General features: G+C 44.7%; 2 non-coding genes and 1 pseudogene across 2 annotated transcripts; all 3 read left to right on the plus strand.

Moving 5' to 3' along the window:
- The first annotated feature begins 3,313 nt into the window (after positions 1 to 3,313).
- On the plus strand, positions 3,314 to 5,123 carry LOC149157391 (18S ribosomal RNA; annotated as a pseudogene).
- Positions 5,124 to 15,721: 10,598 nt separating this feature from the next.
- LOC149157392 (5.8S ribosomal RNA) lies at positions 15,722 to 15,875 on the plus strand. Its single transcript, XR_016262175.1, has one exon. It is a non-coding gene; the product is annotated as a 5.8S ribosomal RNA (ribosomal RNA).
- Positions 15,876 to 16,122: 247 nt separating this feature from the next.
- Positions 16,123 to 19,513, plus strand: LOC149157393 (25S ribosomal RNA). Its single transcript, XR_016262123.1, has one exon. It is a non-coding gene; the product is annotated as a 25S ribosomal RNA (ribosomal RNA).
- The last annotated feature ends 2,532 nt before the right edge of the window (positions 19,514 to 22,045 follow it).

Consider the following 22,045-nt stretch of genomic DNA (forward strand, 5'->3'; position numbering starts at 1 on the left):
TCTGGAGGGTTAGGCGAGGGCATTCATGTAAACTCGTTCGGGTGAATTTTTCAATGTGAGGGCACAATAGGGCACATGAGCTCGTATCAAAAATTCTAACTTGTGACCCGGGGTGGGCTTTGTGCACGTTCGTGTAGCTTGTTTTCTCAGCTCTCCCTTATCCCTTAGTTTCGGTCATGTGGGTGCCCATGTAAACTCGTTCAAACGGGTCGTTTGATGATGTCCATGTCAACTCATTCAAGTGGGTTGTTTGGGTTCATCCGTGTAAACTCTTTTGGGCGGGTCATTTGGGTGGGTCGGGCGAGGACGTCCATGTAAACTCGTTTGGGTGTGTCACACTCCCAAGCCGGCGGTAGTCTTTCAACCACTCTTAGTGAGGTGCGGCACGACCGAACACTTTCTTTTCACCAATACTTATGTTCGTGCACTACACCTAACCACTTACTCCTACTTAGTTTGTGTTTCGCAACCAAGTATTATTATGTTATCCTTTTTACCAATGAACACCCATACACATTCATTATCAACAACAATTATAAATGAACACAATTGCATAGTATAAAGGGAGGAGCAACTCCCTGAACAATGAGTCTGCCCGAATAATATATTATACAACAGTTTACAAAGCTTTACAAGTATACTTGGAAACCCCAAGTTTCATACTTAGCCAAATTTACAATCTTCAGAAAACTCGGTTGCCCAGCTCGTCGACGCCTCTGCATGGTCACCGCATGACTCACCAACCCTTCGTTCACCCTGTCACACGATCATGTTGTTTTCCCAACTTGGGCACGCCTCCAAGTCACCACACACGGGCGCCTCTACCCGAGACACACCTCTTTTCACAATCTCAACACTTCAACAAGTCACCGTGCACACTTGCACGCCGGGCGGGTGTTCACCCGAGTCGCCAAGACACCCGCGCCAAGTCGTCGCACAAACCGGGTGCCACACACCCGTGCACGCCTTAACCATCCATCGGGCGGCACACACCCGTGCAAGTCCTCACCCAACCACTGGGAATTCCTGTCCACACCTTCACCCAAAACCAAGAAGAACACCTAACTCTGTGCGACCTTTCCCAAGAACGGGCACATCCTCTAAATCTGCGCCTTCCCTCTCTTGTGAGTCCACCTTGTACTTCTACGCCTCTTCTACATGAGGGAATGATGTTGAGTGATTGTGAGATGCTAGAATGAGCTCCATGCTCATCCAATATATACCAAGTGTGGGGCGTAGTCCTGGCTACCCAAACAACTCGCCCAAAGCCCCTTCTCCATCGCAACTCCTTCAAAACGCATGTCGGCTCCCTCATAAACATAGGTCAGCCTCCATACAAGTTAACACATGCTCTCATGCATATAAGTAACTCACCCACCTTTCATTATGCACCTAACACATCACACAACCAAGTCATGAGCTCATCCTCCAACCGAACCGCAGTCACACTGTCCATCCGGATGCACGCATCGTCTGCCCGCGCGCCCAGGAACCGCAGGTTGTTACACCCTGGGTCGGGTGAGGGTGTCTGTGTAAACTCATTCAGTTAGGTCGTTTGGTGTGAGAGCGTGCCCGGGCACACGAGCTGTATAAAAAATGCTAAGTTGTGAACTCGAGTGGGCTCTGTGCATGTTCGTGTAGCTCGTTTGCCCAAATCTCCTTTGTACCTTCATTTCGATCATGTGGAAGCCCATGTGAACTTGTTCGGCTGGGTCGTTTGAGGGAATCTCTATCAACTCGTTTGGGCTGGTCATTCAGGTGGGTCATTTGAGGGAATCCGTGTAAACTCGTTCGAGCGAGTCGTTCAGGCTGGTCGAGCAAGGGTGTCTATGTAAACTCATTCGGGAGGGTCGGGCAAGGGTGTCCGTGTAAACTCATTTGGTCAAGTCATTCAGTGTGAGGGTGTGCCTGGGCACACAATCCCGTATAAAAAAATGCTAAGTTGTGACGGCTTTGTGCATGTTCGTGCAACTCATTTTCCCGGCTCTCCCTTGTGATGTCTTTTCAGTCGTGTGGGTGCCCATGTTAACTTGTTCAGGTGGGTCGTTTGAGGGCGTCCTTGTCAACACATTCGGGCGGGTCATTCAGGCGGGTAGTTTGAGGGTATTTGTGTAAACTCGTTCGGGCGGGTTGTTTGAGGGAACCCATGTAAACTCATTCAAGTTGGTCGTTCAGGCAGGTCGGGTGAGGAATCTATGTAAACTTGTTCAGGCGGGTCGAGCGAGGGTGTCTGTGTAAACTTGTTTGGTCGGGTCATTGAGTGTGAGGGCACGCCCAAGCACATGAGCCTATATCAAGATGCTAAGTTGTGACCTAGGGTGGGCTTTGTGCACATTCATGCAACTCATTTCCCTAGCTCTCCCTTGTGCCTTCTTTTCGGTCATATGGGTGCCCATGTAAACTCATTCGAGCGGGTCATTTAAGGGCGTCCATGTCAACTCGCTCGAGTGGGTCATTTAGGCGGGTCGGGCGAGGGCGTCCATGTAAACTTGTTCGGGTGGGTCAGGCAAGGGTGTCCGTGTAAACTCGTTCGGTTGAGTTGTTCAGTGTGAGGGTGTGCCCAGGCACATGAGCCCGTATCAAAAATGCTAAGTTGTGACTGGGGGTGGGATTTGTGCACATTCATGCGGCTTGTTTTCCCGACTCTCCCTTGTGCCTTCATTTTAGTCGTGTGGGTGCCCATGTAAACTCATTCAGGCGGGTCATTTGAGGGCATGGAGGGGAGGGTTGGGGGGCATTTCTAGGGGAGGTTGTGGGCTCAGTTTGTCTTGTATTATTTCCTTCCCTTGCCTTCTTGTCGAGGCTGCCATAGGCAATCATTTGATCGAGGTCCACTGTTGCCACTCTCTAAGTGGACTCCTAGGTGGCATCAGTGCGGGGCGGGGGGGTTCGAATATAGAGGTTGCATGGTTGGTCATTCTCCATTTACTTCCTTTGCATCAAGGCTGTTGCAGGTGATTGGGATTTCGAGGTCCACCGTTGCTGCTATCCCAGTGGATTCCTAGGTGGCCTCAGTGCGGGGCATGGAGGCTTTTGGAGGAATTTCTAAGAGAGTGGGTGAGTGATCACTCATTTTCTTGTTGGTTGGCACATGGTTGCAAACTCTAAAATGGCTTTGGTTCGTTGTGGCTCGGCATGTCTACCCATTTGTTCTCCATGTGCTTATTATGTTGCGTGTGCTTCCTTCTTGGGATGCAAGAGGTGCAAGGCATAAAAGTTTTACATGATATTTTGATATCTCTTTGACTTGATGGGTGTTTAGGTTGGCTCTTGGTAAGAGGCGCCTAGAATGCCCTTTGAAGTGGGAGGGTGCTACCTGGTTGATATTACTAGTAGTCATATGCTTGTCTCAAAGATTAAGTCATGCATTTATAAGTATGAACTAATCCAGACTGTGAAACTGTGGATGGCTCATTAAATCAGTGATAAATTTTTTGATGGTACCATACTACTCGGATAACTGTAGTAATTCTAGAGCTAATACGTGCACCAAGTCCCGACTCTTTGCAAGGGATACACTTTTTAGATAAAAGGCAAGCGCGGGCTTGCCCACTTCTCTGGTAAATCATGATAACTCGACGAATCGCATAGCCCTTGTGCTGGTGATGCTTCATTCAAATTTCTACCTTATCAACTTTCGATGGTAGGATAGAGGCATACCATGGTGGTGAGGGGTGACGAAGAATTAGGGTTCGATTCCAGAGAGGGAGCCTGAGAAACGGCTGCCACATCCAAGGAAGGCAGTAGGCGCACAAATTACCAATCCTGACATGGGGAGGTAGTGACAATAAATAACAACACTGGGCTCATCAAATCGGGTAATTCAAATGAGTACAATCTAAATCCCTTAATAAGGATCCATTGGGGGGCAAGTCTGATGCTAGTAGCCATGGTAATTCCAGCTCCAATAGCGTATATTTAAGTTGTTGCAGTTAAAAGCTCATAGTTGGATCTTGGGTTGTAAAGGTTGGTCCGGCTACTTGGTGTGCACCTGCCCTTCCGTAGCTTTTGTCGATGGCAAGCTCCTAGCCTTAATTGGCTGTGTCGCGGTTTCGGCGTTGTTACTTTGAAAAAATTAGAGTGCTCAAAGTAAGCTTATGCTCTGAATACATTAGCATGGAATAACGTGATAGGAGTCTAGTCCTATTGTGTTGGCCTTTGGGACCAGAGTAATGATTAATAGGGACTGTCGGGGGAATTCGTATTTCATTGTTAGAGGTGAAATTCTTTGATTTATGAATGATGGACCACTACGAAAGCATTTTCTAAGGATGTTTTCATTAATCAAGAATGAAATTTGGGGGCTTGAAGATGATCAGATACCATCCTAGTCTCAACTGTAAATGATGCTGACCAAGGATCAACGGATGTTGCTCTAAGGACTTTGCTAGCACCTTCTAAGAAATTAGAGCGTTTGGGTTCCAGGGGGAGTACGGTCGCAAGGATGAAACTTAAAGGAATTGATGGAAGGGCACCACCAAGAGTGGAGCCTGCGGCTTAATTTGACTCAACACAAGGAAAATTACCAGGTCCAGACATAGTAAGGATGACAGATTGAGAGCTCTTTCTTGATTCTATGGGTGGTGGTGCATGGCCGTTATTACATGGTGGAGCGATTTGTATGTTTAATTCTAATAACGAACGAGACCTCAGCTTGCTAACTAGCTATGTGGAGGCTCCTCTTCGTGACCAGCTTCTGAGAGTGACTATGGCTGTTTAGGCCATGGAAGTTTGAGGCAATAACAGGTCCGTGATGACGTTAGATGTTTTGGGCCACACGCACGCTACGCTGACGTAGCCAACAAGTTTGTTTTCCTAGTTCTAGAGCATCGGGAAATCTTCTCAAATTACATTGTGATGGGGATAGACCATTGCAATTATTAGTCTTCAATGAGGAATTCCTAGTAAGCACGTGTCATCAACTCGTGTTGACTATGCCCCTGCCCTTTGTACACACCGCCCATCGCTCCTACTAATTGACTGATCCGATGAAGTGTTCGGATTGCGTCGATGATGGTGGTTCGCCACCATCAATGTCATGAGAAGTTCATTGAACCTTACCATTTAGAGGAAGGAGAAGTCATAACTAGGTTACTGTAGGTGAACCTACGGTAGGATCATTGATAGCAGGGTTTTCTTTTTTGGTTCTGGTTGGCTGGGTTTTGATTGCAATGTGGGACTATGTGGTGTGTCTCTAGGGGAGCGGGTTTGGTGTTTGGTAGGAACATTGTCGGTTGCTTATCTTGAGGTAATACTTGTTTTTTCGTGTGTGTGCTTGCAAGCTATGATTGTGCTTGTCCCACCCATCCTTTGTTTTTCTTTCACCCAATGTGTTTCTGTAGGGGGTTCAGAAGCTTGTTTCTTGGGAGCCCTTTCGACAATCTCTTTGGCCAGGCATGGTTGCTGCAGTTGAGGTGCTTGGGAAATATGATGGATAAAATTAGACTCATTCATAGTGGTGATGCTCAGTATTTTGTTTGTTGGAAGGCATGGGCTAAGGGTGCAGGCTTCCATAGTTGGTTCTCTCAAAAATGCAGTGGTGGTTGATGTGTTTGCTTGGGTGAGCTTTTTTGCTAGTGGTTGGGTCAAGGGAGTGGTTGCGCGTGCACCTGGTAGCTCAAACCTTCAGTGAGGGGAAATTATTAGGGTAAGTATGGGATGGATGAAGAGTGGCTCAACCCATTGGGTTGGCCACTGTTCTCCTCCCAACTATTCCTCGATATGCCCTTGCAGAAGTGTTGGGTGTCCAGGTAATGAAAAAACCCTCCCTCAGTCTGAGCTCCATCGAGATTGCATTTTCCTCGCCAATGGGTATGAGGGTCGCAATCTTATCTCATGCCTTTGCCATCAAGGGAATTCCTAGTCCTCTCATGAGCCACTCCCCTTCTAAGGAAAAAAGAAGTAGCAGGTTGTGTCTTTGTTCCTCCCTTTGTATTGTGGGTTTTTTGTAGGACTTGGTCATTTCTTTGTTTCGTGGGGTGAGCTTAGAGGACGTCCCTCTCTTTAGTGGTCTTGCACCATCGATGTATTTGTGGCCCATGGATTTCTCCAACATTGAGTGTTGTCCTGTGACAACTCCTTTTTGGAGTTTGATTCTTGACCCCCGTTGACTTTCTCACTGGAAAGGTTGTTAGGTGTTTTGTACACGGAGGGGTGCAATAGTGGGGTGGGTTTGTTATTAGTATTCTATTTGTCATTTGAAGCCTTGTGACATCTACTTGGCATGTTGTTGAGCTTCTTTCTTTTCTTGGGATCTTTGTTTCTTAGGTGTTGTTTTCTTCCCTTCTTCCTTTAGCCCCTAGCTTTATGGAGAAGAAGTGGGATTGTTCTAGATTGGTGTCTAGGAAGGACAAAAAGCAGTGGGAGTTCCTGGGGTGGCCACCCTAGTCCTTATCGATCGTTGTCCCCTATAGTTTGCCCCTTTTTGTGAAGGCATGGGGTTTGGGAAGCTTGTTCTCTCTTTGAGCCTCCTCTTGTGAGCTGGTAACCACATTTGATATCTCTTGCTTTCATGTTGTTTTCTTCTCTTCTTGCTTTTGGCCCCTAACTTTACGGAGAAAAGGTGGGATTGTTGTGAATTTGTGTTGAGGAAGGATGAAAAGTAGTGTGAGTTCTGGGGGTGGCCACCCTAGTCCTTGTCAATCGTCGTCCCCTGTAGTTCCCCCCTTTTTGTGAAGGCATGGGGTTGGGGAAGCTTGTTCTCTGTTTGAGCCTCCCCTTATGAGCTGGTAGAAACATTTGATATTTCTCCTTCTTTCATGTTGTTTTATTTGCTTCTTCCTTTTTGCCCCTAGCTTTATAGAGAAAAGGTTGGATTGTTGTGGATTGATGTTTAGGAAGGACAAAACACAGTGTGAGCTCCTAGGGTGGCCACCCTAGTCCTTCTCAATCTTCCTCCCCTGCAATTCCCCCCTTTTGCCAAGACACGGGGTTGGGGAAGCTTATTCTCTATTTGAAGCCTCTTGTTGTGAGCCGGTAACCACGGTTGATATCCCTTTCATTCACGTTGTTTTCTTCCCTTCTTCCTTCTAGCCCCTAGCTTTATGGAGAAAAGGTTGGATTGTTGTGGATTGGTGTTAAGCAAGGACAAGACGTAGTGCGAGCTCCCGGGGTGGCCACCCTAGTCCTTCTCGATCATCATCCCCTTCAATTCCCCCCTTTTTGTGAAGGCACGGGGATTGGGAGGCTTTTTATTTGTTTGAGCCTCCTCTTGTGAGCCAGTAGCCATATTTGAGCTCTATTTCCTTCACCTTGTTTTCTTCCCTTCTTACTTTCGGTCCTTAGCTTTACGAAGAAAAGGGGGAATTGTTGTGGAATAGTGTTCAGGAAGTATTAAAAGCAGTGTGAGCTCCAGGTGTTACATAGTAATTTGCCACTGTCTTCACTCCAGTCCTCCTATTGTGTCATGTTTCCAAGTTAAACATGCTCATATTGAACAAATGCTCTCTTGTGTTTCCAAATGACCCACTTTTCCTAAGCGCGACTGTGGCCTTAATATACGTGCTGAAGGGCACTCATAAATGGTCTAGCTATGCTGCCAGCGCGGAAATACATCTGATTCCCGTGATGGTCTGATTTCATGCTTCGTCGCAAGGTTACTTATTATGTTTAGCGATGATCTAACTGGCTACATTGATCACTAGCGATGTTAGCACTATAGCTCAGCTATGCCCCTGCGATGATCCAGATTGGATGAACTTGTTCCAATAGTCGGCCTTCCAGATGACTCCAGGCCTAATTGTTGGCATAGTTTGTATCACCCTCCTTTCTCTGGCACAACAGTTCCATCAATTTTGCCACCTTCCTTTGGGATAATCTCATTATTCAACCTTTCATGGAGACTCCTTCTCCTATTTAAACTCTCACCATTGCTATGCACTACTAGTTTGGATAGTTTCTGATAGTTGGCTAGTTAAGCAGTGCTGTTAGTGTTTGTGAGTTTGCTAGATAGCTGGTGTGAGTGTGACAAGTGTGGGATTTTTGATAGCTTGTGGAAGGTTGTGAAGTGCCCTTAACCTTACGTAAAACTTATGAGTGAGAGAGACTTGTATGTTGGGAGATGCATCTTCAAAGAGTGAATGATCGAGGAACATGGTAGCTAGATCCCTCTGAGAAGGCTTGTGACGTCAAGACTTTGGTTGTAAGCTTACTCTTATTTCATTATTAATACAATCAATGATGTTTTCTTATGTCTTATATGTAATGTACTTGATAGCTCATGATTTCTTGACTTTGTGAGTAAACAGATCATTGTTGTTTTCCAGTTACGTGCTTTGTTGTATTTATTTTTCATTGTTTGAGGTTGATCACTCATTAGGAGAAGGAAGCGGAAGCTGGAGCAGTGCAACAAAACTCCATCGACCATTGGTTGAGGTAGGCCTCCAACTATGACTATTTAGGGAAAGCTGTTGTTGATCTGTCCTTGTTTGTGACTAGACCCACTCTAGGGCTAGAGGGGTTGCCTCTGTCCTCAGATGGAACACTTTCCTACATCACAAATTGGCGACTCCACTAGGGAGCTTGGCCTTTGTTCTTCCTTTGTTTTCTCTTGTTTTGATTTTTGATTTGATCTCTTTTGAAGTTTGGGGATTAGTTATCAGTCTTTTGAGTTTCCTGGCTTGATTTGGGAAGTACCTCTTTTTGATTGAAGGATTGACTACTTTTTATTTGGGAGTTTTGTTTCACCTGTCATTGTTTTGAACATCATCGCAGATTTAAATTTAACAGTCACACTGTCATCACGCTCACCCTTTTGTAATATCCTCTGCATCGTGTAATTACGCCTCATAGTTGCGACAGTTCTGAAAATCCAACCATCGTGGGAAAGTCGTGTACTTCCGTGCTGACATCACTCTGTTGCTGCAGTTAGTTCTTTATTAGCGCTAGTTGCTTGTGTTTTACCCGCGCTGATTGCTGTAGAATTGATTTTCTCAATTTTACCTCTTGAGTCCATCATTCCTGCTGGTCCCTTACTTTTCTCGCCTACTTAGTAGCTTGCTTTTCATTGTTTATGGTTAAGGCACTCTTTTGTCAGCTTTATTGAATGAATCTTGCTTTTTTCCCTGTGTGACCTAATTCATTATTTCAAGTTTCTTGAATCAGTTGGCTTGATTACTTGTTTTCTCAAGGTTCGTTTGTAGCTTTTTGTTGGTTTGATTGAGCCTTCCCCTTTTCTTGTTTTTGGTTGATTGTTTAGTGACGGTTATTGAACCAATATTAGGCGTTGATTCGATTTCTCTTTGCTACTGAACATAGATCACAATTGTTTGGATCAACCAGTGTTTCCCACACTTGCTTGTTGCTTATTTGTTTCTTCTAGATTTAAAGACATCAAAATCAAAAGGATTACATTCATTTAGTATACGAAAGTGAAAGTAAATTTTCATTTCAAGTTTGCATATTAGAAAGTGAATGATAAGATCTCTCATTAGTAGTATCCATGCACTTTAGGAATTGATATCTGTATGCATTGAGTGGCTGTCTTTGTTGTCTTGGTTTTTTTGGTTTGGGAATGAACTCTCTACCCTCCTGTAGGCAGGTGTTCATTGAAGAAAAAGGATATTTTTGCTCATTCTAGCTGCATCCTATGATTTGTTGTATACATACAGTAAATCCTGAAAATTGAAACATAATTCAAGATCAACTTTAGAAGGAACAGAATAAACCTAATAACGCATTGGAACATAACGCTCATTATTTAGAGGTCTAGGCTAGAGATGTGCTCCGACATCGTTAAACCTAGTTGCTATTGCTTTCACTCAAGGTTGGGTGATTCTTCCTTCTGTGACCTAGTAGTGGTCTAGCACGGAATTGTGCTCCTAGTACCGTCAAGTATATGTTGGGAGACCCCACTAGGTTATCATCCTATATCCCTAGGAAGCCGTGTCTGCCGCCTTGCAAACCGTAACGTACCGAACACAGCATTTGAGAAGATGGACTGCCATACAAAAAGTCTTTGGTTTTCATATGATCGCCAAGGTGTATATGCAGTTTTACGGGATGTTTGGTAAACCTTTTGCCTAGTTTCTCTAGAGTAGTCACTTTTGTTCCTTTTCAGACTCCCTAAAAGAAAAGATCCATCTAAGCACTTATCCTTTCAGGCTCATTAAACCTCGAAAGAGATACAGTCACCTTTTCATCATTTTATCGATTCTTGAAACATGAAAAGGTCAAGTTTTGTTCCTGTGTCATAAAATTTACTACCCACAAAATATTCTTGGTAACAGTTAGAGTTCTTCATTATAGTTCGAGTGTTTTCAAGATCGTTCCTGATGGCAAAATTCCCTGAGTCTACTAGCCAAGGTCTTTCCCCAGATGGGAATCCTAGTCCATTTCCTTCTTTTGGAAATGCCAGTGCTACATATATGGAAACACTGTCCTTGCTTGGGTTAACCATCAGTTTACACATTTGGTTGTTTTCAATCTCAGTGGTCTTGAGTGCCATGACTCATATTCCACCATCTCCTTTATCCGAACCATGACATGTTGACTCCAAGGTTGAGCCTATGCCTTCTTCCCATGTTTCTTCCTCTTCCTCTCCTCCTTTTCCTGGTGAAAGTTTCACATCTAGTAACCAGGAGAATAAGAAGAAGAAGATGAAAATGAAGAAGAAGAAGAAGTCCAATAAATGTGAGACCACCTGTGCAGCTATTTCTCTGAGTACATCTCAGGTCAGAACACCTTCTTCTCCTCTGCAGAAGGTTAAGTTGCCTTGTAAATTGTGCAAGGGTGACCATATTCTTCGTGATTGTCCTAGTATTCCTAGGATCTTAGAAGTATGGTCTCATGATCTAGCTCGTCCCTCATCATCCTCTGAAGCTCATGATGATGCCACCCTATCAACTGGAAGTGGTAAGAAGAAAGGGAAGATTCGATTCCCCTGTAGGCTATGTGAAGGCCACCATCCCCTTCACCTTTGTCTGCTCATGGATCAAGCTTCTGCCGTTTTGGAAAGTCTTACAGCTTCTTCCCCCAAACTTCCCGTTGGCTATCAGAGGCTCTCTTCAGACCCTCTCCCCATTGACAAAGAGATTGACTTAAATTCTTCTCTTGTCTGTCCTCCTCCTTCCGAGCCTGGCTGTGCTAAGCCTGTTCCAGACCAACCATTGGTTGGAGAGAGTTTCGACTTGGGTTCACCACCTGTTGATCACTCTATTTTGGAAGAGAATCATGCTCATGTTCTCCTCATCTCATCATATTCTCCAGGGCCTGAAAACAAACCTCCTATCCCTGCTAATCATGAGAGTCCTTCTTTGGTTCCTGTAGAGCAGGGGGGAAATCATACGATTCCCCCACCAAGTAGTTCGGTCGTTTCCTTCAACTAGAGTCATTTGACTGCATTCCACCTTCCATCCTATGTGCTTTTCCAGATTACAGTACATGCCTATGATAAGGCAGTACCTAGCACTATCTTGGATGAGGGTGGGTTTGTTAGTCTTATGCCTTCCACTACTTCGCAAGCTTTGGGCTCCCCACAGCTTGTGCCAGTCACACAGAATCTGTTGGCGTTTGACAGAGGAACCAGTAAACCTTTAGGGAACCTCCCAAAGCTTCATGTTACTTTGGGGGGAAAAACCATCTATATAGACATCATGGTTGTCCAAGGTGCTTTGGATTTTAGTCTTCTCCTTTGTCGTGACTATGTTTATGCCATGGGGGCCCTCGTCTCTTCACTTTTCTGTGTGGTTTTTTTTCCACACAACAGAAGAATGGTGACCGTAGATCAATTATCATTCTTTAGTTCCCTGGTGACTCCTGTGCAGCCATCGTCCCCTATTGGTTCTTGCTCGCAAGAAGTACCTTCTTTGCCACAAGTCAATTATGTGGCTACTCGTTCCATCTCCACCTTTGCTGAGGATTATGTAGATGGTCATGTACATCTCGTACTGGGGTCATTGGAACCTGATCTATCATTAGAGCCTCATGACATGTATTCCTCCCAAAGTGCATTCCTTCCATCCTGCGACAACCTCTTGGGAGCCATGTTCTCATATGGCAAATGAAACTGGGTGTATGAGGATAGTTTGTTCCTGTCTCAACTTCATTAAAAAATGAAATCGGGTGTCACGAGCATCGTTCCTTGTCTTATGTTAAGATCATTAAAAAATGAAACAAGGAGTCCCGAGGATGGTTCATTTCCTGTGTCAACCTCGTTAAAAAATGAAGCAAGAGTTATGAGGATAGTTCTTTCACTATGTCAACCCCATTAAAAAATGAAACAACTCCCTTTCCAAATTGAGTCTTTGATTAAGATCTCGTAAAATCCAAGTCAAGTATTTCCAAGATCTTGAGAGTGAACATTCATTCCATCCACCTCATTGAATGCAATGAAGCTTGGGGGCCATGTACCTCAAATTGCGTCATTATGCTGGGAGCATGCAAACTAATAACAAGCATAGTTTTTCATTTCAAGCTTTTGTAAACATTAAACAGAATCCAAGTAGGATTCTCCATGGTTCAAGATTGTGTAAAAATGAACCTATACCTGATTTACATCTCATGATTTTCGTTTTTATCCACTAAATTTCTGCTAGATGAGCCTTGGTTGTTTCATTCCATTGCCACCATCTCTTTGGCTGATCATATGCTTTCACTTGATTGTTTATCCTTTCCTGAGGAACCACAACGATGAGTGGTTTTATTAGCCAGCCTCTTGACCATTACATGTTTGAGCAATTCCACCATTGTCAGAACCAGTTGCTACCCTTTATACCACTCGTTCCTCTAGGATGAGTCAGCTTTAAGCCCTTTTCTGACTAGTAAAAAATAAAAAGATTGTCGAGTATTTTTTTTCCCTTTTTTGACTCGTTAAAGAGAATAAAAATGGTGGTCTACTTTAAGCTCTTTTCTGACTGTATAAACGTGAAAATATTGCTGAGCTTTTGTCATTTCAAGCTTGTTATTGGTTACAAAATGACGTGATTTTGATGCTTTTCTACTCTTTCAGGTCGAGACCACTAATCACGAAAAGTACTCCTTGAGCATAATGGTCAAGTGGTTCTTTCAAGTATCATTTTATACTTTTTCGGGCTCGAGAGACAAAAATATACGAAAAAGGACCCCCCTAGAGTTTTATTTTCTGTGTCTTTTTCAAACTCTATAAACATGAAAAAGACTCTGAGTTTTACCTATGTCGGACTCGTTAAACCCTGACGACATTGGACTCATCACCATGATGAGACTCGAGCTTCTCCTCCCTAGGGCTCGTTAAACTATTACTAGGTTGGATTTGACCAGTAGTCAAACTTATATTACAAGCATATGCTATCCCCTTTAAGCTTGTTTTCAAAAATAACTGCGATACTCACCAGTAATGGTGGGGGAAACTTTGGAAATCATCATTGGCAGCTAGTCACTCTTGAACATCGAAACTTTTGCTTCTTGTCAGGTTGGGACATCTGTACGTTGTCATTTGGCCTTCTGTGGGTTTGGGTTGCCCTTTAGCCTCATTCCATCCGATTCACGCCATCTCCATCGAGCCTCTGATCCCTTGGTACCTAAATGCTACCACCCTCCAGAGTCATGTCGTCGACATGTTCAAGAGTATAATCCTTCTGTAGTTTACATCCTTGCCTCTTCCTCTGATACTTTGTTTCACCATCTACCACTTGTTCCTGATCTCATGTCGTTGATGGGGGAAACATTATGGCCCTCCTGCGATGGGTCGTCTCCTGTCGACATCAACTCTTTATCCAGGAGATTGATCTAGAGGTTCCCTTTGGTACCTCAGAGCTTGCATGCCTCAATGGAAAGTTCTTCGCACCTAACGATTGACTTTCATCATTGGTTGTTGATTGGGTGATTCCACGAGTGTTCGACTTCAGCTCCTTCTTCACACTTCGTGGACTGTACTAAACAGTACCTTGAGATCCATTGACATCATTGGTGGTTTCTCTCACGCTTGTTAATGGTTTTCATCATTAACCAGTAATCAAGCGACTTTCTATCATGATCGACCTCAGCACATCTATTCTCGTGCTAGAATTTGTACTATGATCAGTTGCATTCAAGACCCCGAACTCAAATTACATATGTTCGGACTACGTGGATTGGTTCATGATTACATTACTCATTGATGGATGGTTGCGACCATACCTTTATCATTATCATGGTCTTATTAGCTGGATGGTTGCGTCCATAACATAGACCTAGTTTGTATGTCTTTTGGATGGCTGCGCCCATGCCTAGACTACATGTATTTCATCATCAGAGATATCAGTTGTACTTGCATGCAGGTTGTTCCAGATGGTGTTCCAGCTCAGTCAGTTTCGTAAAGCATTTCACCCTCCCACTCTCTTGGGCTTCATACTTTATGGGGCATCTATTACATAGTAATTTTTCACTGTCTTCAGTCTAGTCCTCCTACTATGTCATGTGTCCGAGTTAAACAAGCTCATATTGAACAAATGCTCTCTTGTGTTGCCAAATGACCCACTTTTCATAAGTTATTTGCCTCATCATAATTGTGGTCTTAATGTACACACTGAAGGGTGCTCATAAATGGTCCAGCTGCACTGCCAGCATGGAAATACATCTGATTCCCACGATGGTCCGATTTCATGTTCCAGTGCGAGGTTACTTATTATCTTTAGCGATGATCTGACTGGCTACATTGATCACTAGCGATTCAGCGCAATAGCTCAGTTATGCCCCCATGATGATCCAGATTGGGTGAATTTGTTCCAACAGTCAGCCTTCTAGATGACTCCAGACCTAGTTGTTGGCATAGTTTGTATCGCCCTCCTTTCTCTGGCATGGTAGTTCCATCAATTGTGCTACCTTCCTTTGGGATAAGATCACTCTTCCACCTTTCATGGAGACTCCTTCTCCTATTTAAACTCTCACCATTGCTATGCACTGCTAGTTTGGATAGTTTATGATAGTTGGCTAGTTGAGCAGTGCTGTTAGTGTTTGTAAGTTTGTTAAATAGCTGGTGTGAGTGTGATAAGTGTGGGATTGTTGATAGCTTGTGGAAGGTTGTGAAGTGCCCTTAATCTTGTGTAAAACTTATGAGTGAGAGAGACTTGTATGTTGGGAGATCCATCTTCAAGGAGTGAATGCTTGAGGAACATACTGGTTGGATCCCTCTGAGAAGGCTTGTGACATCAAGACTTCGGTTGTAAGCTTACTCTTATTTCATTATTAATACAATAAATGATGTTTTCCTATGTCTTGTATGTAATGTTCTTGATAGCTCATGAAATCTTGACTTTGTGAGTAAACAGATCATTGTTGTTTTTTGGTTATGTGCTTTGTTTTATTTCCTTTGCATTGTTTCAGGTTGATCACTCATTAGGAGAAGGAAGCATAAGCTAGATCATCGCAACGAAACTCCATCGACCATCGGTTGAGGTAGGCCTCAAACTATGATTGTTTAAGGAAAGCTATTGTTGATCTGTCCTTGTTTGTGACTAAACCCACTCTAGGGCTAGAGGGGTTGCCTCTGTCTGCAGAGGGAACACTTTCTTGCATCACACTAGGGGTGGCCACCCTAGTCGTTCTTGATTGCTATTCCATGCATTCCCCCCCTTTTTATGAGGGTGTGGGGCTTGGGGAGATTGTTCTCTGCTTGAGCCTCATCTTATGAGGGGGTAGACACCTTTGTTTCTCTTTCTTTCATGCGTTTTTCTTCCTTTCCTCCTTTCAGCCCTTAGCCTTACATTTGTTGTGGGGGGTGCACCTATTTAGTATTGTGGCAAATTTTTTAGTAATACATGGAAATGACTCTCGACAATGGATATCTCGACTCTTGTTACGATGAAGAACGTAGCGAAATGCGATACTTAGTGTAAATTGCATAATCTCGTGAATCATCGAGTTTTTGAATGCAATTTGCACTCGAGGCCTTGGTCGAGGGCATGTCTATTTGGGTGTCGCATCCCATTCAAACACACTCCATGCAATATGTTAGGGAGCAACGAAGTTGTTCGTCTGTGACTAATGTGGTGCAGTTGGGTGAAATACCTCAAGCGATGTTTCATGGCATGCGTCATCGAGGAGTGATCTTGTCCCCTTGGATGGGTAGTCAGTGTTAGCTAACGCAGGCTTTGTGTGGCATCGCTTGAACTTGATTTTCTTTCTCTTGTCCTCCCATCAGGTATGGGGGATTTAGCTCCAAATTTGCGACCTCAGCTCAGGCGAGAACACCCCTTGAGTTTAAGCATATAATTAAGTGGAGTAAAAGAAACTTATAAGGTCGAGCGAACTGGGAATAGCCCAACATGAAAATCGGGCGGCAGCATCACCTGAATTGTAGTCTGTAGAAGCCTCCTTAGTGGTGGACCTAGGCCAAGTCCCTTAGAAGCGGGCGCCTGAGAAGGTGACAGCTCTGTCAGGCAAGGACCCTATTGCATCACGAGGCATTGTCAGTGAGTTGGGTTATTTGGGAATGTAGCCCTAATTGGGCAGTAAATTCCGTCCAATGCTAAATACGGGCGAGAGACCGATAGCAAACAAGTACCATGAGGGAAAGATGAAAAGGACTTTGAAAAGAGAGTTAAATACTGCTTGAAATTTTTGGGAGGGAAGCAGATCGAGGCTATCGATGCATCTCGATTGGATGTGGAACAACTGAAGCCAGTCTGCCACTCGACTTGAGGTGCAAACCAACATGGGCTGCTGCATCGTCACAAGCGTGGGTGGATTAAGTTTTGTCCATTTGTCGTTGTGGTGGTTTAGGAATGAAGCATGCACCCTTGTGGCAGGCTTTGTTCACCTTCACACTCATGGTGTTGGTTGGGGGATTTCCATTCAACCCGTCTTAAAAGAAGAACCAAGGAGAACATTTGTGCGAGTTGGCAGATTTGAAAACTTGCGAGGCACAAGGAAGCTGACGGGAAAGATCCTCTCTTTGGGGGCTACATCATCGATTGAACTCGAGCTTATGCTAAGGGTTTGAGTGTGAGCACACCTGTTGGGACCCAAAAGATGGTGAACCATGCCTGAGCAAGGCAAAGCCAGAGGAAACTCTGGTGGAGGCTTGTAGCGATACTAAGGTGCAAATCATTCATCTGACTCAGGTATAGGGGCGAAAGACTAATTGAACCATCTAGTAGCTGGTTTCATTAGAAGTTTCCCTCAAGATAGATGGAGCTCACGCAAGATTTTTATCAGGTAAAGCAAATGATTAGAGGCATTGGGGGCATAACTCCCTCGACCTATTCTCAAACTTTAAATAGGTAAGAGGGTGCGGCTGCTCCATTGAGCCACACCATGGAATCGAGAGCTCCAAGTGGGCCATTTTTGGTAAGTAGAACTAGCAATGAGAGATGAACCGAAAGTTGAGTTACAGTGTTGAATTGCCAGCTAACCTAGATCCCACAAAGGGTGTTGGTTGATTAAGATTATAGGACAGTGGTCATGGAAGTCGAAATTTGTTGAGGAGTGTGTAACAACTCACCTGTCGAATCAACTAGCCCTGAAAATGGATGGCACTAAAGCGTGCAACTTATACTCGACTGTCGGAGCAATTACCTAGCTCTGATGAGTAGGATGATGTGGGGGTCATTGAGAAACCTTAGGTGTGAGCTTGGGTGGATTGGCCCCCAGTGCAGATATTGGTGGTAGTAGCAAAGATTCAAATGAGAACTTTGAAGACTGAAGTGGGGAAAGGTTCCATGTGAAAAACACTTGGACATGGGTTAGTCGATCCTAAGAGATGGGGAAGCCTTGTATCAAGGGTGCACTCTGCACGAGCATCGAAAGGGAATCAGGTTAATATTCCTAAACCAGGACATTATGGCGGGCAGCAACATTAGGAAATCTGGAGACGTCATCTGGGGCCCTGGGAAGAGTTATCTTTTCTTTTTAATAGCTTTCCCACCATGGAATCAGTTCACCCAGAGATAGGGTCCAGTAGCTAAAAGAGAACCACATGTCTTGCAGTGTCTGGTGCGCACTCAGTGGCCCTTGAAAATCTGGAGGACCGAGTACCCTTCATGCCAGGTCATACTCATAACTACATCAAGTCTCCAAGGTGAACAACCTCTGGTCAATAGAATAATTTAGGTAAGGGAATTTGGCAAAACGGATCCATAACTTCAGGAAAAGGATTGGCTCTGAGAGCTGGGCCTAAGGGTATGCACCCTCAACTCATGGGCTATCGGCAGTCTGCCCGAGCTACTCTCATAGCAAGGGCGAGTAGTCACGTGCTGATTGGGCTACAAGCGTAGAATGCCCCCTGCTGGGGGATTTTCCCTAGTCATTGAACAGTCGACTCAGAATTGGTATGAACAAGAGGAATCTGACTGTTTAATTAAAACAAAGCATTGTGACAGTCCCTGTGGATGTTGACGCAATGTGATTTCTACCCAGTGCTTTGAATGTTAAAGTGAATAAATTCAACCAAGCGCGGGTAAACGGTGGGAGTAACTATGACTCTCTTAAGGTAGCCAAATGCCTTGTCATCTAATTAGTGACATGCACGAATGGATTAACGAGATTCCCACTATCCCTATCTACTATCTAGCGAAACCACAACCAAGGGAATGGGCTTGGCAAAATTAGTGGAGAAAGAAGACCCTGTTGAGCTTGACTCTAGTCTAACTTCGTGAAATGAATTGAGAGGTGTAGAATAAGTTAGAGCCATTTTCACTGCAAGTGAAATACCACTACTTTTAATGTTATTTTACTTATTTTGTGGTGCAGAGATGGGGAACTGCCCTTATTTTTGGCCTTAAGGCACATTTCCGTGGGTCAATCTGGGCAGAAGACATTGTCAGGTGGGGAGTTTGGCTAGGGCATCACATTTGTTAAAAGATAACGCAGGTGTCCTAAAATGAGGTCAACAAGAACAGAAATCTCGTGTGGAACAAAAGGGTAAAATCTCATTTGATTTTGATTTTCAGTATGAATACAAACTGTGAAAGTGTGGCCTAGCAATCCTTTACATTTTTGGAATTTGGAGCTAGAGGTGTCAGAAAAGTTACCACAGGGATAAATGGCTTGTGGCTGTTAAGCGTTCATAGAGACATTGATTTTTTATCCTTCGATGTCAGCTCTTCCTATCATTGTGAAGTAGAATTCACCAAGTGTTGGATTGTTCACCCACCAATAGGTAATGTGAGCAGGGTTTAGACCATCGTGAGATAGGTTAGTTTTACCCTACTGATGAACTGCACCACAATAGTAATTCAACTTAGTACAAGAGGAACCATTGATTCACACAGTTGGTCATCACGCTTGGTTGAAAAGCTAGTGGCGAGAAGCTACTGTGTGTCGGATTATGACTGATTTCCCCTAAGTTAGAATCCACGCTAAAAGCAATGCATGTCACTCTTCGACTGTATCTCGATGTGCAGTAGGGGTGGCGCTTTGTCTCCCCCAAGGGCCCATGTCATTTGCAAACCGTGACAATGAAGCATCTCGGTTGAGGCAGCTTTGAAGTTCAATTCCAAACGGTCGTTGAGAAGAATCCTTTGCACACGAGTTAAATATGCAACGGGGTATTGTAAGTGGAAGAGTGGCCTTGTTGACATGATCCACTTAGTTTGAGCCCTTGTTCGCCTCGATTTAGAGCTTCATTCTTGTCACAAATAAATCTGGAAAGCCCTCCCACTCTCGCACCTTTGCCTCTTCCTCTAGATGAAAATTTTTTATTTCTTGGTGGTGGGAAATTTGGGGTTTCCACACCATGATGGAAAAGGCACAGAAGCCCACAAAAATTGGGGTTTCCATGTCACGCTCTGTCGCTCAAAATTTTTGGGTTTCCATGTCGTGCCCCGACGCCCAAAATTTTGGGTTTCCACGTTACGACGAAAAAGGCACCCAAGCATCCAAAAAATTGTGGTTTCCATGTCACACCCCGGTGCCCAAGCATGGGAAAATTTGGGGTTTCCATGTCGCGCCCTGTCGCCTGAAATTTGGGGTTTCCTCCCGGTGCTAAAATTTGGGGCTTCTGCCCAGCACAAAAAAATTTGGGGTTTCCGTTTCGCACCCAAAATTTGGGCTTTCCACCCAGCACCCAAAATTTGGGGCTTCTTCTTGGCACAAAAAAAATTGGTTTTTCCATGTCACGCCCAAAATTTGAGGTTTCCATGTCACACCCAAAATTTGGGGTTTCCACCAGGCACCTAAAATTTTGGGCTTCCACCTGGTGCAAAAAACTTTGGGTTTCCATGTCACGCCCAAAATTTGGGGTTTCCAAGCCATGCATGAGCACCTAAACCTAGGGAAACTTGGGGTTTCCATGTCACGCCATGACCAAAACCAGCGACGCCCAAGCTGGGGGAAACTTGGGATTTGGTCGCACCAGGCGCCCAAGCCTGGGAAACCTGGGGTTTCCATGTCGTGTCGTGGCCGAAATTTGTGGTGCCGAAGTTTTGGGAAACTTGGGGTTTCCATGTCCCACCCTTAATGGAACCGCAAGTTTCCACATTTTATGGCATGATGGAAATGCAAAGTTTTCAACAATGCCCCAACATGGGGAACTTGGGGTTTCCATGATGATCCAAACTAGCTTGCAAGTCTGGGGAACTTGGGGTGTTTCAAAACCGTTGTCAAAGTCTGGGGAACTCGCGGTTTCCATGTCACGACATGGCAAGAACCACTGATGGAAACCACCCAAGTCTAGGAAACCTGGGGTTTCCATGTCATGGCACACCATGAATCGCCCGAGAGTCTGTGGAACTTCGGATTTCCATGTCATTGCATGACAAGGAACAACAACCCAAGTTTGGAGAGCTTCAGGTTTCCATGTCATCATGTGATAGGGAACGACTAACCAAGGCTACCAAACAAGGGGGCTTCCATTTCATTGCATGATGGAAACCACCCAGTTATTGGAAACTTGGGGTCTTCCATGTCCCTCCATGACAGAAACTGTGACCTCGGTGCAGGGAAATCGAGTTTCCATGCTGCAGAATGACAGAGAATTGCCCAAGCCCACGGAACCTAGGGGCTTCTGTTTTGTGGCATGAGGGAAACTGCCTAATTCTGGGAACCTATAGGTCTCCATCTCCCACCCAAGCAAAAACTGCAGCCCCAATGTGGAGAAATTGGGTTTCCATGTCGCAACACAACTGAAATCGCCCAAGTTTACGGAACTCATGGTTTCCATGCTGCGGAACGATGAAGAACCACCCAAGTCTTGCGAACTCGGGGTTTCCATTTTATGGAGAGGTGGAAACCACTTGCCTGGTCTGTCTCTAGAACTTTGGGTTTCCATGCCTCGTTGCAATGGGAGCCATTGAAGTGCAAAGAAAGCAGGGTTTCCCTACCCCACCGTAATGATAGCTACCCAAGTGCATGAAATTTAGGGTTTCAATGTCCCATCACGCTAGAAACCTCTACCACATACTGGGGGGGGGTCCTGGGGTGTCAGTTATTCAAGTCGAGAGCACCTGAGAGAGTCAAAAGACTAAACCCATAGTATGGGCACCTGCATTTGGTTATATGCGACTTGAGTGAGCGTTCGGTTATATGAGAATTATTCACACGGCATTCGCTTATCCGTGACGGTGATGGGAAAACTCATAGTGGGAGTGTTGTGTTGGGTAGGGTGCACACCCCTTGATACATGCACGATGGGTGAGTCACTGGCAGAAGGCGTGCGGGCGACCCTTGTTGGGTGCCCGGATGAAAGAGGTGACCATGTGCAGACGAGTTCGGACGCGGGTAGTTGTGCGACGTGCGGCAACGAGTGTAATCGGCTAAGTTTTGGAGCTGAGCCATGGGTGCGACGATGCACATGAAGGAATGTGGTGGTTCATTGGAATGGGGTGTGTGTTACATAGTAATTTGTCACTGTCTTCCTACCAATCTTCCTACTGTGTCATGAGTTCAAATCATCCATGGTCATGCTCTCTAATGTTGCCAAATGACCCACTTTTCCAAAGTTTTGCTATCATCGTGACTGTTGTAAAAATAAACGCGCTGATGAGCGCTCCAAAACAGATCGAATGTGCTACCAGCGCGGAAGTACACGTGATTCCCACGCTGGTCGAATTTCATGAGATAGCACGAATATTGCTTATGTTTGATTGCGCTAACATGACTTTCTTCGTTGTTCAGTGGTGATGTCAGCGCTCCAACGTAGTTACGCACCCGC

This window comes from Pinus tabuliformis, chromosome 5_2, assembly GCF_031772625.1.
Source record: "Pinus tabuliformis cultivar Carrire ecotype Pingquan chromosome 5_2, CPIR1, whole genome shotgun sequence".
Classification (NCBI taxonomy): domain Eukaryota; kingdom Viridiplantae; phylum Streptophyta; class Pinopsida; order Pinales; family Pinaceae; genus Pinus; species Pinus tabuliformis.